The following is a 16,481-nucleotide window of genomic DNA, read 5'->3' as shown; positions in this document are numbered from 1 at the left end:
CCTCCTTTCCCTGCAAGAAACAACCCCTCCTCCTCCGCTGCAGCCACCTCGGTGGGCCTGCGGAGCTCCCTCTACACGGGCCTTGAAGGAAGGATGGCAGGAAGGCCCCGGCGGGAGTGTCCACTTGTCCCCTGGCCAGGAATCCGCGTCCCCCGTCCAGCCTGGGCCTGGTCCTTCGGCTCCTTCTTGGCTTCTGCCCGCTACCCCTGCTCCTCCCCTGAAAACTCCTTTCCTTTTTTTCGGCTCGGGGTGGCCAGGGACCGCCTGTTAATTGTCACTGGAGAGCCTCACCCGATGCCCGGGTCCTGCGATGATTATGCTGGAATTTCCTGAGGGCAGTGGGGCAGGGAAGGCGCTGACGCCTGGGGCTGCGGGCCAGTGGCCAGGCTGGGAGGCGTGGGCACAGGTGGCTTGGGCCTCAGCGAGCCCTGTCACCTCCTGGACGGCCAGTGCTTGGGGCAGCCCAGGACAGCCTTCCTCGTCGTGCGCGGTGCGGTGTCCCAGGAGAGAGGCCCAAACCCCACCGCGTGCGCTGCCTTCGGCGGGAAGGGCCCCGCAGTCCGCAGCAGTGTCTCCATCCGCGAGCGGATCCGGAGTGTGTACCGTCCGGGCGCACTGAGGACCCGGGGCCTTACAGAGGATAAGCCATCATCTGAAACGGCTGAGCTGCCCAAGCCGCGAGCGCGTTACTCCGTTATCAGTGACCTTTGTGTCACGCGGCCCTTGTCCCCCTGGGTGGGGACCCACGTGGGTGCTTCCAGGACAGAGCTGCCTGGACGGGAGTTTCAGGAGGCAGCGGAGGACAACCCCAAACTGCCGGACACGTACAAGGTGGCGTGTGTCAGCCCACGCTCGACGCCCTCCCTGTGGGAGCAGGAAACTGGAGGTGCCCCACGGGTCCCCAAGTGGGGTCTGGTGGGACAAACCCTGGGGTGGCCACTGGATGGTACGGGGTCCTGCGCAGGGGAGGAGGGGGCCCACAGGGCGAGGCTGGTCTGCAGGGCTGGAGTCGGGGGAAATGCAGGGGCAGACGGGGTGAGGACCTGGGTCGATTTTTTCAGAAAGGGTCTGGACGTGAATAAAGACATTTTAAACAGGTGGGAGAGTAAATCAAAGCTAACAAAAAAGGTAACCCAAGGGCACAGAGGAGACCACCCTGCGGAGCCTCCCGTGCCCTACAGCTGGGACTTCAAAATCACAGAAATGAGCCATGGAGTGTGAAACCCAGTGGGGTCAAAATGAAGAAACCAGCCAAAAGGGGAGAAGATGAAACAGAGAACTGACCGCATGTGCGGAGGCGGTGACTTAAGCAGCCGGAAGGACTTTATTTCAATCCACTTTAAAGGACAGTCATCTGAAGACAACTGTCAAATGTGGTGGACTGTGTGTGTGTGTGTTTACATTTATATGCTGTGTGTGTGTGTAATTGTGTAAAATGCCCTTAGGAAACAAATTTTCAAGTTGGCAGATATAAATATACAATTGAAGGAGTCAAGAAAAAGCTTGAAATTCTGCACTGGAATTGGAAATATCGGTCAGGGTATTCTTTATTTTTAAAAATTCCTATTTCCTAAGTCAGACACAGAAGGACAAATGCTGCACCATTTCACCTGAATAAGGTTCCTAGTATAGTTCAATCCATAGAGACAGACAGTAACAGACAGTAGGATGGTGGGGCCTGGAGCTGGGGACGGGGATGGGGGGTGAGTGTTTAATGGGGGACAGAGTGTCGGTTTGGGAAATGGAAAGTTCTGGAAGTGGATGATGTGATGGTTGCACAACAGTGGGAAGACACTTAAGGCCACTGAACTGCATACTTAAGGATGGCCAAGGCTCTGAATTTTCTATGTATTTTATTACAATAAAAATAATTGAAAAAATATGAATGTCCTCATTCTGTCCACTGAAAAGCCTGGAAGCAATGACCACACCAGCAGCAATGAGCACCCCAGAACCCAAAGTGGGATCCCTGAATACCCACTAACGTCCCTCCAGGAAGGAGCCCAGGATTGCTGGAGAAAAGGCTGGCACAGGGGCTTATATAAGGCGAATGGAGAACCTCGGGTCCCGCCTGAATGCATGGAAACCATCAAATCCTGCCGCATCGTTGCAAAATGACGCACTGGCGAACCTGGTCCAAGATTTGACCCCTTGGGCACTGGTCGGGATGATAGGTACGATGAGCTGCAATGCATCCCAGCCCGCACACCTGGTGTGACCCCATGAGTCCTGCTGTGACACAGCCGACTCCCTCCCCTCAGTGTGGGTGGCGGTCTGTGACTAGCTTCTGACCTGCAAGCGAGGGCAAAGGTGCAGGGTTTTCAGAAGTGACAGGTCCTTTGAGTTAGTCAAGGGCAGCTTCTCCGGGTGGGTCTGACCTCCCTTTCTAAGAAGGTGGGGGCCTTCCCTGGAGTTAGAGGCTCGAGGACGCAGACATGGGAGTGAACCCTGCTACGACCTGAGTGGGGCCTTCTCCAGCCTAGCCTCTGGATAAGCGCACCGCCCAGCACACGCCTCGGCCCGGTGAGGCCCCAGGCAGAGGACCTGGCCCAGTCACGAGTTACGCCAGGACTGCTGACCCACAGAAATGCGAGGTCGTAATGGCGTGCGATTTAAAACCTTTAAGCTTCTGGTGATGTCACTCAGCGATAAAAACTACTACATGCGTGAAATGTATTTAAATATGTTCAAATTCATGAGTTCATAGGATATATATGCATGTGTGTGTATTTATCTATATGTGTATGTATATATATAATAATCAGTATCTCTGGACCTTTTCTGCCTTCCCTGTTTCAAATATGTGATGTGGGGAAATGTATCTTCATAGAAGAATTCTTACAAAGAGAAGCTGAAGAAACGCTGGGCTTAGAAGACGGCCACTTTGCAGCCCCTGATGAAATAATGGATCCAGGCCTTCGATACTCAGGCTGGGGAGATTTTATCCCCCAGAGCACAGTTGGCAGCGCCTGGAGACAGTTTTGATCGAGATGGAGGGGGTACCACTGGCATTTGGGGGGGCGGGGGTGCTGATGGACGTCAAGGGAACAGCAAAGATGTGTCTGTGGTGGGCTGACCCTTCCTGCCCCTGCCCCCTGTTGTTCATGCCTTCATGCAACCCCACCACCTCACCTGAAGGGGACCCACGCCTTCTTCTTACAGAGAGTGGCTAAGGGGTGGGGTGTTACTCCTGGGACCGGGCCTCACCACTGAAGATGCTGGGGTCACTCCCTCCTGCTGGCCTTGCAGAAGCACCATGTGGGAACAGCCCGTGGTGGGGCCCATGTGACGGGGACCCTGGGTGCCCAGAGGAGGTGAGGACCTCCTTCTATAACCATGGAGAAGTGAACTCTGCTCACCTGAGCGAGCTTGGAAGCGCACGCTCCCCAGTCGAATCTTCAGATGAGAGTGCAGAACCCACACCCAGGTCGAGCCGAACCACAGCTCCCGTGAGAGAATAACAACTGTGTGTTCTTTTCAGTCTGTGGTGATTTGTTTCAGCACAGAAAATGCACACACTGGCCCCAAAGGCCAACACTGCCAAGACTGAGCAGCTGATCTCAATTATTTTTTTCTGTAAAGGGCCAGGTAGTAAATATTTTTGGCTTTTCTATCATCACACAACAAATGACTATGGACTTAGCAGCCGAAACAATACCCATCGACCAGCTTGTGGTTCTGAAGGACTGAGGTTCGGTTGGGTTCTGCCAGGTTCTCTGCTTAGGGCCTCATAGGCTGAGCTCAAGGAAGGCTGCCTCCTGCGGGCTGTGGGGGTGAATCCACCTCAGGGCGCATCCCAGTGGTTGGCAGAGTTGTTCCTTGCGGCTGCAGGACTGAGGTCCCGTTTTCTGACCGAGTGTCAGCCAGGGGTCCTTTCAGCTTCTTCCACGGACCCCCCTCTGTCTCAGCCGCGGAGAAACCTCCTTCCTGTCAACCTCTTGCTCCGAATTCTCCTCTGATACCAGCTGACACACATGGGATTAAATTAGGCCCACTTGGGTCATCTCTCTATTTTAAAGTCAGATGATAAGACCCTTAATTACATCCTCAAAAGTCCTTTTTGCCGGTAACATTACACAAGCACGGGAGGGATCTCTTATGTTATTCACAGTTCCTGGAATTAGGGCAGAAAATCTGGCCAGGAGTGGGATTCCTTAGAATCAGGCCCACCAGAGCCAACAGGAAAGAAGCCATGGACAGTCTGTGAACAAAGGGTCGTGGCCGTGTTTCAGTAAAACTTTATTTACAGAAACAGATGGCAGACTGGATTCCACACGTGGCTACCGTTGTTTGCCAACCCCAGTCTAGCAAAGGTCACCAGTGGCTGCTAAGACCATGGGAACAGCTGACGGGGAGATGGACGGAGCTCTGGCTGACCACACGCCACCCACCGGTCAGTTTCACAGAGGAGACACGCCGGCCACCGCACGCCTCCAGCGCTGGTGTAGCAGGATTTCTACCTTCGAAGTGGCCTTGCCCATAGATTTGACCTCAAACGGATCAGGGCTAACAAGAAATACAGAGCGGAAAAACACTACGGTGTGATCCATGAAATCCGGAATATTGGAAATTCCCTAAAACAGACGGCCTTGCTCCTTCACAAATAACTGCAAGAATGAAGGAGGGGATACTTCTGGATGAAAGGGGGGCTTTGGAGACACGGCAATAATGCCTGTGTGAGTTCTGTGTGGATTTTGACTTGAAGAAATCACCTGTAAAATCCACTTACGAGACTATTGGGAAAATTTGGACTTGTCCGCAGATTTGATGATATGGAAGAGTTATCGATGTGTTTTTAAGTGTGATGACGGTATGGGGCCTTTTTTAGAAAAGAGTTCTTACCTTTCAGAGACATGAGAAGGGATAGGGGCCCACAGACATTGAAGGATGAAGTGTTTATGGGTGAAATACTATGGTGTCTGAGGTTTGCTTAAAAGTATCTGGAGAGTGAGGTAGGTGGGCGTCAAAGACACAAGACTGGCCGTTGGTGGTCATTGTCAGGTCCAGGCAAGCGTTATAATGTTCTCTATGCTTTCGTACGTGTGTGGAATTCCCCCAACAAAGGCTTCTGATTGCAGCACAAGGTTTCCTAATGGACAGGCTGGTGGGTGGTGGGGAGCTCCTCGGAGCTGTGCGGGAGCCGGGACCCCTCTTGTCAAGGGACCCCAGGGGAAGGGGCCTTGATGTGGGGGTCAAGGGACCCCAAGGACTTGCTGCGGGGGCCAGGCGCCAGGCGGCGGCCAGAGCTCCCCAGACACTTGCGGTGTAGCTGAGTGTTTACGAGTGTTTATGAGCATGTGTCTCGGGGCCATCGGTAGCCGTGAGATCCTTCCCCTCCGTGTGACCCCGAGGGGCAATGTCCATGTTCCCAGAGGCCCAGTGGGCCCTGAAGCTTGCCAGTAACCCGGGACACGGGGGCTCAGAGCAGGGCTGAGAGCGAGACCATGCCTACACCAGGGGCAGCTTGAGGGAATGAGAGCAGACCGGGCAAGCCAGGACAAGAATTGGTGAGTAGTGCTTACCGTGGGGGCCTGCGGTCAGTGTCTACCTCCCTCACTGGCCTCCACCCGAGTACCATGTAGCAGGACCTGTCTCTGTTTCGCAGGTGGCTCCGGCATCCTCTGCTCTCCCAGGGGCTTGCCCGCACACTCAAGAGATCTTGTCAGCTCCCAGCTGGGTCCCCTTCGGTGCAGAGCCCTCACCCAGCTCAGGTTGAGAGCCTGGACTGTGGGCAGAGCTGCCGTGGCCCGTAGATGCCAAGTCCCTCATCCCCTGTCTCGTGCTGTCCCCTCCAGGGACGGGAACTTGGTATTTCCTCTACCTTGTCCCTTGCTGAGCAGGCCAGGGTCCCAGGCTGGTCAGTGGTGCTCCCAAACCTCCTGGCTGGACCTCAGGGCCCCACATCCTGCATTCCCAGCCCTGCACACTCTCTGGAGGCTCTGCCTGCTCCAGCCTCAGTCCTCTAGAGGGTCTTGGCGAGTCCTGCAGCTGTGGCTAGGCTGACCTCCATGTTCCCCAGTGTTGGACACCTTCAGCTGATGAGGCCCAGATATCTTTACCCAACAAACTTGTGGGGGATCTGGGGCTTGAGGCGCCCCATTCCAGGTGTTGGAAGGCTTCTGGGAGATTTGCTTGTCAATGGTTACTTACATATGGACACCCCCGCCCCAGACCATCAGAATCCTTGTGCATAAGCTCCCATGCCCCACCCTCAAGATGGACTCAGTGAGAAGGAAGGAGGGAGGGAAGGAGGAAAGGAGGAAAGGAGGAAAGGGAAGAATGGCAAAATGGCTGGATGGATGGAGGATGGATGGATGGATGATGGATGGATGGAGGATGGATGAAGGATGGATGGAGGATGGATGATGGATGGATGATGGATGGATGGAGGATGGATGGAGGATGGATGGAGGATGGATGGAGGATGGATGGAGGATGGATGGATGGATGGATGGATGGATGGAGGATGGATGGAGGATGGATGGAGGATGGATGGATGGATGGATGGATGGGTGATGGATGGAGGATGGATGGATGGAGGATGGAGGATGGATAGATGGATGGATGATGGATGGATGGAGGATGGATGAAGGATGGATGGAGGATGGATGGATGGAGGATGGAGGATGGATGGATGGATGGATAGATGGATGGATGATGGATGGATGGAGGATGGATGGAGGATGGATGAAGGATGGATGGAGGATGGATGGAGGATGGATGGATGGAGGATAGATGGATGGATGATGGATGGAGGATGGATAGATGGATGGATGGAGGATGGATGGATGGAGGATGGATGGATGGAGGATGGATGGATGTGTGGATGATGGATGGATGGAGGAATAGGTGAATGCATGGATGGATGGGCGAATGGCGGGATGGGTCAGTGGATGGATGAATAGGTAGATGGGAAGATGGGTAGGTGGGTGGGCGGGTGGATAGATGGAAGATGGTTGGAGGGATAGATACACACATGCATACAGAGAGTGTGGGGTGGGTGAGTGATTGTTAAGGACGACAGAGGATGGAGGAGATAACAGACATGAATACATAGGCAGACACAGCCCAGGGGTGTGGAGAATGTGCACCGGTAGGAAGAGGCACTAAAGCTCCCGGTACCATTCTCAGTTCTTCCCATGTGGTAACTCGTTCAATTCCCAGCAGCCCTCAGAGGGGGCCTCTGCTATTCTTCCCAGTTACAGAGGAGGAAAGCGGGATGTGGAATGGCTACCCAGCTGGCTCAGGGTCACAGGCTACAGGGTGAGGAACCTGTACCAAGTGTTTCCAGGCGCCGAGCTGAGACCCACAGAAGCACAGGGGTCACGCAGGCCCCCAGAGGTCAGATGGAGCCACAGACACGGGGATGGGGTCAGCCTGGGACAGACCCACAGCGCACAGAAGTAGCCCAACACACGTGGGAGCAGTCGGGGAGCCCAGGAGCCGGGCAGACCCACAGAGGGGCCCTCAAAATCAGGGCCCCCGGTGGGGGGCCCACACATGCAGACCATAGACCCCAGGTAGGTCAGTTCCCAGGATCCCAGGGCAGTGACTGAGCGGGTCTGTGGAGGTGCTCATTGGGGAACCTTTCCGGCCCCACGCCCCTTGTCGTCTAGCTCTGCCCACACCTAGGCCAGTGGGAGGTGGCCGAGAATGACCAGGGCTTCTGGTCCCCAAGAGCCGACTGAGCTGACCAGCAGCAGGTAACAAGTCTCACCTGAAAACCTCTGAAGCTAGCAGCCCCCAGCCCCCACTCCCACCCACCCAGGTCTAGGAGCCACAGCCCTGGGCCCCTGCAGGGCGGGCGGGGTCTGAGGTCGGCCCCAACCCCTCTCCAAGGGTCGGGCCTGAGCCTCGGGGCGGGGCGGGGCGGGGCGGGGCGGGGGGGGGGGGTGCGCCTGTGTTCCTGTACTTAGGTACCCTGTTTCCCAAACCTGCAGCCTCACCAGGAACCATCCCTGCTTCAGCTAATGCCACACCACTCCGTCCTGGGGCCACAGCCCTGCTGGATTTGCACTTCCTGCCTCTGTGCTGAGCATGTGAGGGTCCTTCTGCCAGGAATGCCCACCCCCCTCCCTAGGATGCCCACCAACTCCACCCCCAACTCCTTTCCCCCTGGCACAGGGTAGGCCTCTCCTCCCTCCCGTGGGCAATCGGCACCCCTAGCCCAGTGCCCCTGACCCCACCTCTATCTGCGCCCCCAGGAGAGGACAAGCTGCCCTGTGGGGTGGGTCTGCTTAGATCCTGGGAGGCCCTTTCCCCAAGGTCAGGGTCAGCGTGGAGGCCCTTTTCGCTGTCTGGGTCCAGTCTAGGAGAGGGCAGCGAGGAGGGAGAGGCCCAAGGGGCGGGCATGGAAGGCTGCCCTGGAGGGGGCAGCACCCCTCCCCAGGCCAGGGACGCTCCAGGCCCTCAGCTTCAGTGCAGTGGGCACAGGCCCTGTGGTCAGAGGCAGAGAGCTAGGCCGCTGGGCCGGGTGGGGCCGGGCAGAGGGTGCCCGGAGGAGAAGCGTGCCCAGCCTCTCCCCCGTGCTGCTGGGCAAGGCTGGCTCTGGACCAGGTGCTGGCCGCATCGGGCCCCACGTGCTCTGCTTGGGGCCCAGGGCCATGGCCCAGCGGTTGGTTAAGAGCAGAGAGGGAGGCAGCCAGCTCCCAGCCCCCAGCCTGAGCCCTGCAGGGAAATGCTGGGCAGCCCGACCAGTGTCCACTCGTGCCCAGGGCTGGGGCAGCACCTGCGGAGGACCCTGTGTGTGACTACCCAGCAGGGCAGTGAGGGGGCTTGGGAGCCGGTGGCCACTGTGGAACAAGACTCCCTCCCCCCATGGCAGGTGTGGCTGAGACAGTGCGGGGGCAGAAGGACACGCGGCCCCAGGTGTGCGGGGTCCCCAGGGGTGCTGACGTGGCCTCCTGAGAGCTCCCGGAGAGAGGGAGCATGCATGTGTGTGCATGCGTGTGTTACGTGCATGCACGTGTACGTGTGTACATGCATGTGCATGTGTGCCGGCGTGTGCACTCGCCCGCGCCCGCAGGTGAGGGGAGTCACCCGCACAGCCTGCCGGGAAGCTGCAGGCTCCGAGGGCCCCGCCTGGGTGTGTGACGGCAGCTTCATGACTGGGGGAAGGGGGGGCCGTTCCGCCCCTCCAGGCCTGGTCCACAGGCCGCCCAAGGCCCACGGTCCCCTCCCACCTGGCGCCCACCTCTCTGCCCTCGTCCCCACCCGCACCTTTGTCCTCACAGCTCCTCCAGCCCCACCCATTGCTCTACCTCAGCCCTGACCCCACGTCCCCAGGGCTGTGGGCTGATGGCCTTTGTACCCTGTTGGAAGGTCCTGGCTGGTCCCCAGCCTGTCCTGGGGCCCAGGTGCCGGATGATGTCCTTGTGCATCCCCAGTTCCCTTCTCCTCTGTCCCGGCCACACAGTGACTCCACTGGTGGCCTTTGAGGCCTTGGTGTGACCCTCTGAGTGAGCGTCTGGGGTACCATCTGAGGTCAGGGAGCTAAAGCTCTTTCCCAGGTGATTGTGGGTCTCCCGGGGCCCCAGCAAGCCCTGGCCAGAGCTTGTCTGGGGAGGCGGGGGCCCCAGGGTGGAGAGCTGCTCAGTTCGGGGGCTTCTGCGCAGACCAGGCCCTCAGGGTGGGGCGCCTTTTAGCCAGTAGTAAGAGGGTCGCATCCTGGCGATTCTGTGGGGAGGGGCCCAGGATGGAGGGCCTTGAGCAGTTGGGGTCCCAGGACTGGCCTCTGGGAGAAGGGGGGTCAGACCTCGGACCGCACGTGGAGGGGGCCCAACACGAGGCCTGTGTACGGAAGGGGGCGCCCAAACGCCTGGCAGGGCGGCTGGCAAGGGGCTGGGCAGGAGGCAGGCGGGTGGAGCCAGGCGGCGGGAGGGAGCCCGGGGTCCCCGGAGCAGGAGGTCAGGCCTCCTCCAGGAGCGGCCAGCGGACAGCAGGGGGAGCTTGGGACCGGCTGATCTTGGCTCTGCCGGACCACCCGGCCACCTCGGCCCGGGCCTGCCACTCTGGCCTCCCAGGCGAAGTCGCTGATGGGCCGTTCAGTCCTCTCGGGCCACTCGTGGCCCTGGGGGTGACCGCCTAGAAGGCCGAGAAAGGCCCACGAGAGGGCACCTGCAGGGAACGGATCCTAGGTGGTCCAGGGCGTAACTCAGTCACCTGTAGAAGGAGCAGGGGGCCTGGTCAGGGCCCTGCAGAGACCAGCTGCACTCGGGAAGAGAGGGCAGGGACCTCACAGCAGCCTCACGGGCCCCTCAAACCCGAGTGGGGACGGGAGGGGCATGCAGCAGGCTTCCGGGTGGCCGCGAGCCCCCAGACCTGGATCGGATGGCCTCTCTGGAGCTGCGGGGGGACTGGGGTGGGAGCAGGGGACCGCTGGGCGGCCCAGCTGTGCCCTAATTCTCTGTTGTGAGTCATCATGACGTGGTGGGGTCTCCACAGAGAGATGTCCAGTCACCTCAGGCTCGGGGTCCCCTAGCCGCTGTGCCCATGTGGCAGGTGCCTCCCAGCGGCCCAGGGACCCGAGACGTGACCAAGAAGAGGGCCACTGGCTACAGAGCTGTCCCTGGCAGTGACGCATCCGCACACCCTCCTGGGCCCCATCTGCACTCACAGATCATGGCCCAGGCCCTGGTGTCCGGGCCTGTGGTGCCCACCAGGCCGGGTTCAGTGTGGCCCACCCGCCAGCCAACATGCAGGGAAGCCTCGGATGCCCCCACCAACCCCCCAGGCCTGCTTGAAAGGGGCTCCCGTGCATCTTGCCAGAAAGCCCGGTGGGCCCAGGGCAGCCCTGGGGAGCCTGCGGAAGGGCGGGGTTGGAGGGCTGGCAGCCGGTCCCTGAGCTCCAAGTGAGCGGCCCCACGGAGAGCAGAACTGGCCTGGACGGCAGGGATCGGGGGAGCCAGGGGCCCTTCAACCCGAGGGGACGCCCAGACCTCTGGATCCTGAGAGAGAAGACCTTGCCCGGAAGGCCCTCCCAGAGAATACACCAGCCCCCCACCTGGAGAGCCTGGACAGCCCCTCTCACAGGTGGAGAGCCTGCATAGCCTTCCATCCCACCCTCGAGAGCCTGGACTGGGCCCCTCGCACAGGGCCCTAGAGGGCAGGGCTCAGGTCCTGGTACCCATAGGGACTTCTGGGAAGCTGCGGTGCTCCCTGACCCCCGGGAACCCCCTGGGCAGGAAGTGGTCACACTCGCACAACCTCACATCCTGATACGAGATGGGGGACAGTGGAGCCAGCCCCAGCCACAGTCTGACGGGGAAGGGGCGCTGGAGCCAGGGGCCCTTCCCCTGGGGGCTTTCATAGAACCGAGGTGGCGAGGTAGTCAGCCAGCCCCTGGCGGGGTTCATGGCAGGGGGACAGGGGTCTGCAGCCACCAGAGGTGGCATTCCCCTCTGCCCGCCTCTGCTCCCCACTCTGGCCTGGGACCCTGGGACCCTGCCCCAAGCTGATGTGGACTGTCTCGCAGCCAGGATGCCCCCACCCTTCCTGGCCGGGCAGCCGGCGGGTGGGCTGCAGGGCCGCCTGGGCAGGAACCGCCAGGCGCGGTGGAGGGGTCTGGAATGTGCACTCAGCCGTTGGCAGCCTGTCCGGGACACGCACCGTGTAGGGAAGGCTTTGATCTCCTGCTCCCAAACCGAGGGTCCCCAGTCTCCCCTCTACATGTGCGACCCCGCCCCGGGTCATTCCCCAGCCCTGCCCCCACTTGCCGCTAGTGCCAGCAATCCCGGGGTTTGCGTTGGCTTTCAGCCAAACCCCGGAATGTGCCTCCTGGCTGCACGGCAGCTGTTCCTGGAACTGGGGTGACAAAGCGCAGACTGTCTTGGAGACGTGGGCGGACAGGGTTCAGCCTGCCCAGAGCCACGCATGAATAGGGCACAGAGACGCCGGGGCGAGGATGAATGGGCTCGCAGAGACACCCGTGAATGGGCACCGGGAGTCCAAAGACGCAGTGGAACTTGGAACTGGCCACGGGGGGCCCAAGACCTGGGACGCGGGCCTACGTGAGGTGTGGGATGTAAACCACCAAGGGTCTCTACTGCTAAGATCCCCAATGAATGGAGAACAGAGCACCCTAAAACTCAGACTCAAGGGCACACATGACTCAGGCACTCAGGAGTGGGGTGCAGGCTGCAAGGCCCAGAAAACCAGGTGAGCGTTGCCATTCACAGTCAAAGGGCGTCCCCGGGACTTGGAAGCGGGGGGCTATCCATCGCCACGGGTGCGCAAGGACCCAGAGCCTTCCATGAACGGGGTTCACATCCTTCAGACGCTCCAGGCATCGGGGAGACTTCAGACGCCCAAGGAAGGGGTCTAGGACCCTTGGAACTTGCATGGCAAGGAGCAGCCTGCCTGGAGCCCCACGTGAGCCCAGCGGAGACGCCGGGGCGAGGACGGATAGACTCACAGGGGCCCAGACACCCATGAACGGGCACCGGGCATCCAAAGATGCGGTGGAACTGGGAACCGGCCACCAGGGGCCCGAGACCTGGGATGCGGGCCTGCGTGAGAGGCAGGCGGTGGGGTTTAGGCAGCAAGACCGTGATGAATGGGATTCAGGCAACTAGAGAAGAGAACGTGGGAACCGGAGGGTGCCCATAGCCCGACACTCTGAAGGGTGGGGTACGCCGATGCCTGGAGGATGGGGGGTGGACCGCACAGAGGCCCTGGAAACTGGGGGGCAGGGTACCCGTCAGGTTGACAGCTGGAGTCCTTGTTACCGTGGTGACCAGAGGAGTGGGGTACAGGCTGCCCAGATACTCAGAAAACCGTGGACCAGGACCTTACAACGGAGCCATGGGTTCCTGGGGCCTGAGGCTTTACGGGGAAAGGGTACAGACTGCAGCTGGACCCAGAGGGTGGGGGGCGAGCGGTCTGGAGTCAAAACAGACGAAAGCGGGGACTCCAGAGCTGAGGGTGGTGGGTGCCTGGGCCCCGTCTATTCAGATGAATGAGGTTAGAGTCGTCGGCCTCAGGGGAGCTGGGTGCAGAGACAGGGAGTTACCAGCCCCCCTGAGGATCTGCATACACAGAATTCGGGGGGTGGGGTACCAGCGGCACCAGCTGAGATTCCGAGACTGGGCCCCCAGACCCTCACGTGGAGGAGTGGGACTCAGCTCGTCTCATGGGGCTGGGCTGTCTCGGCCAGGGTTCCAGTGCCTGGGACCCCTGGCCCCCAGAAACTCAGATGCTGTGTCCACGTTGCCCTGACGCCCAGACAAGTGGGGGGCCAGGCCCCCAGTTTTTCAGTCAGATGGGCATAGATCATCAGGGTGACAGAAGGCAAAGACTGGATGACGAGGAAGCCACCCTCATTCTCCAGGGAATGGGGTACACGCCCCAGGGCCCCACGAACAGAGCCTGCAAGGACTCGGTCACTGAGGTGCCCCTAGGCATCTTAAGGGGCTGTGGACTGGGCAATTCAACTCCCGAGCAGAGTGGGGTACGGGGCCTCAGACACTCCACTAGCGGGTTAGAGGACCCCGACACTCCAAATATTAGGGTCCAGGATCCAGACATTCACCCAGACACTCCAACTACTGGGGTACTTAGACTAATGGGGGTACAGGACACAGTCCAATTAATGGGGTATAGGACCCAGACACTTAGACTAATGGGAGGTATAGAACCTAGACACACTAATGGGTATAGGACCCAGACACTCCAATTAATGGGGTACAGGACTCAGACACTCCAACTATTGGGGTACAGGACCCAGACACTCACACTAACGGGTACAGGACCCAGATACTCCAACAATTGGGGTACTGGACCAGACACTCCAACTATTGGGGTACAGGACCCAGATACTCCACTAGTGGGGTACAGGACCCACACACCCAGACTCATGGGGTAGGACCCAGACATGTGTTGGGTGTGGGTCCAGCTCTTGGGAAGCATAGGTACAGCCCCAGACACCTGGCCGTAGGGCTGCAGGCACCCAGCTTGGGAATGAATAGCACATAGAGCCAGAGACAAGGATGAATGGGACACACACGGGGTTGGGGGGGGCAGGGAGGGGTGGATGGGGCACAGGACCTCCAAAACCACAGCAGCGAGGCCGCGGGCCCTGACCTGGCACTCAGGCCTATGTGAGATGTGTCAGGGGGCATTCAGCACCCAGGAGCCCCACAAATGGGTACAGACTTTCCAGGAACCAGGTGACCACAGAACAGAGTCCTGGTGTCCAGACTAGCAGGGAGCATGCCCCCGGCACCTTGGGTACGAGGCGAGAGGCTGCCGGAAGTTCAGATGGTCAGGTGTGTCTCCAGGTATCCGCAGGAGTGGGGACAAGATGCTCTGACAGCAGGGGTGCCCCGATGAATAGATACCCCAAGAGAAGGTGAATGGGGCCCCAAAGGTGCAGAGGAACCAGGTCCCGGCCAGCACGGTCCCAGAGGCCCTTGGGAGAGGCAGGCAAAGCGGGGAGGGTGCACGCGGCCCCAGGAGGGACCCTGAGGCCTGGGTCACGGAGAACCCCAGGTCTCTGACGTGAGTGCTGGTGAATGGATTACACACTACACGCGCAGCCAGACGATGGGGAATGTGTTCCCCCAGTCTCCAGGCGAATGGGGTGTAATTCACACAGATACTCCGAGAAGAGGGAATTGCATCCCATGGAGATCCAGACCCACAGCCGCCAGGCAGACCTTCGGAAGATGGAGAGAAGCTCAGGGAACCAGCACTGCGATGCCGACACACAGAGGAGGGTGCTCACGCGGGTGACAGGGCGCAGGCTCCTCAGAGGTTCACATGATGCGTACAGGTCCCCCAGCACTCCAACGATGGGGCACAGGTGCTCGGATGAAGAGGGTACGGTGAGCCTGAACCAAGGATGACTGGGGCACGCACAGGCTGGGACCCGGTGAGCGGGCATGGGGTGCCCCAGCCCTCGGAGACTGTGGCAAGCCGAGCGCCCGCTCCCATCCTTGGCCCGGGCCCCACTACACGGGGCGCCCCAGCTGAGTGGGATGTGGCAGCCGGGTCAGCGCGGGCAGGGTGCATGCGTGCCGTCCCAGCACGTCTCACGGTTCCTTGCCAGCAGCTCCCGGCTCCCCCAAGCCGGCGACTGCCATGAGTTCCAACCTCAAACATTCCCCAAGCAACCTCAAAGGAAGCATCCCTGTCCAGCAGCCCCGCCAGGGTCTCCATGTGGCTCTTGGCTGCCAAGCCGCCGTCTCGGGGGCCGCAGGGCTGGCCTGGGGCTGCCAGCTCTGTTTGGTTTTCCCCTTCCTGCCCTGGAACCTCAGACGCCCGTCTCGCCACGGAGGCGCCCGGATCTGGGGAAAGGCACAAAGGCCCTACACAGTCAGGCTGGGGAGAGTCGCATGCAGGGCAAACGCACTGCGGGCTGGATCCCTCTGCCCGTGCGCCCCCATCACGCCCACCCATGCACCTCGTTCCCGCAGCACGGGAGCCTGCATGCCCGCTGCCTGCCACAGGCCTCCTCTGCGCCCCAGAACTGTTTAGCTGCCTCTTCTAAACCCCCATCTCTGGGTGGGATGAGCAGAGGGACCCAGGCCCTTTTTAGGGGAACACGTGTCCCCAGAGCCACGCGTGACCAGCATGCGCACACGTCCCACCTGTCACGTCCCCAAAGCAGCCTCAACCTGGGCTGAGTCTCCCGGAGTCCTGCCCGACGAGCCCTGCGGGCTGGGTAAGCGTTAGCCCACTCCTCGGCGGGCCCTCCGTTGATAATGGGTTTGGAGAGACACCCTGACCTGGGTGGGCCACTCAGAGCTGGGCCCCTCCAAACCCAGATGTCCCTGTGACTCGGAACGCCCCCCCTTGGGGTGTAGAGCCTTCACGAACCGAGTCCAGCCCCACCTCCCTCCCTCTACTTCACCCAAAGGTCAGCTCAGATGGGCCAGTACCTCCTCTGCCAAGGCCTCTAGGAGGGCTCCAGACGCCCCAGTCCCAGGGGACCCCTGCAGGGGGGCCCAGGGCCGAGACGCCGGGTGCTTCGGTCTCGGGAGGGGCCCTCCTCCCAAGGGAGTTCCCCGACTCCTGATGGCCCGAAGCCCTGCCCCCCGTTCCCCCACCAAGGAGAGTTTCCCTGGTCACTAGAGGCCAAGCAAAGCCACAGGCTCCGAGCACAGGATCCAGTGCCCAGCGTCCGAGAGGAAGGCCTGGAGGCCAGGGTGGGGGCACAGGAAGTGCAGGCATCAGGTGAGAGTGTGTGACACCTGCGGGGGGCTGCCACCCCCAACACTTGGGGGCATCTTGCTCTGTCAGAGGGAGGCCCCAAGAAACTTGGTCCTATCAAAGCATAAAAAATTCCAGTTAGACCAAAGGGGGAAGGGGTCAGTCAGCACAGCTTTGATAGGTGCCCAGCTGACAGGGAAGGCCCTCCCCCTGGGAGAGCTGGCATTCCTGACTCGGGGAGGGTGCAGGGTGGAATCCAGCATAACCCCGGCAGGTCGGTCGGAGGGCCGGGGCCCGGAGTGAGCAGGGAGGGCTTCCTGGAGAGGTGGAGC

This window comes from Leucopleurus acutus (assembly GCF_964270905.1).
Source record: "Leucopleurus acutus genome assembly, chromosome: 8".
Lineage (NCBI taxonomy): Eukaryota > Metazoa > Chordata > Mammalia > Artiodactyla > Delphinidae > Leucopleurus > Leucopleurus acutus.
This window is presented reverse-complemented; position numbering follows the sequence as displayed.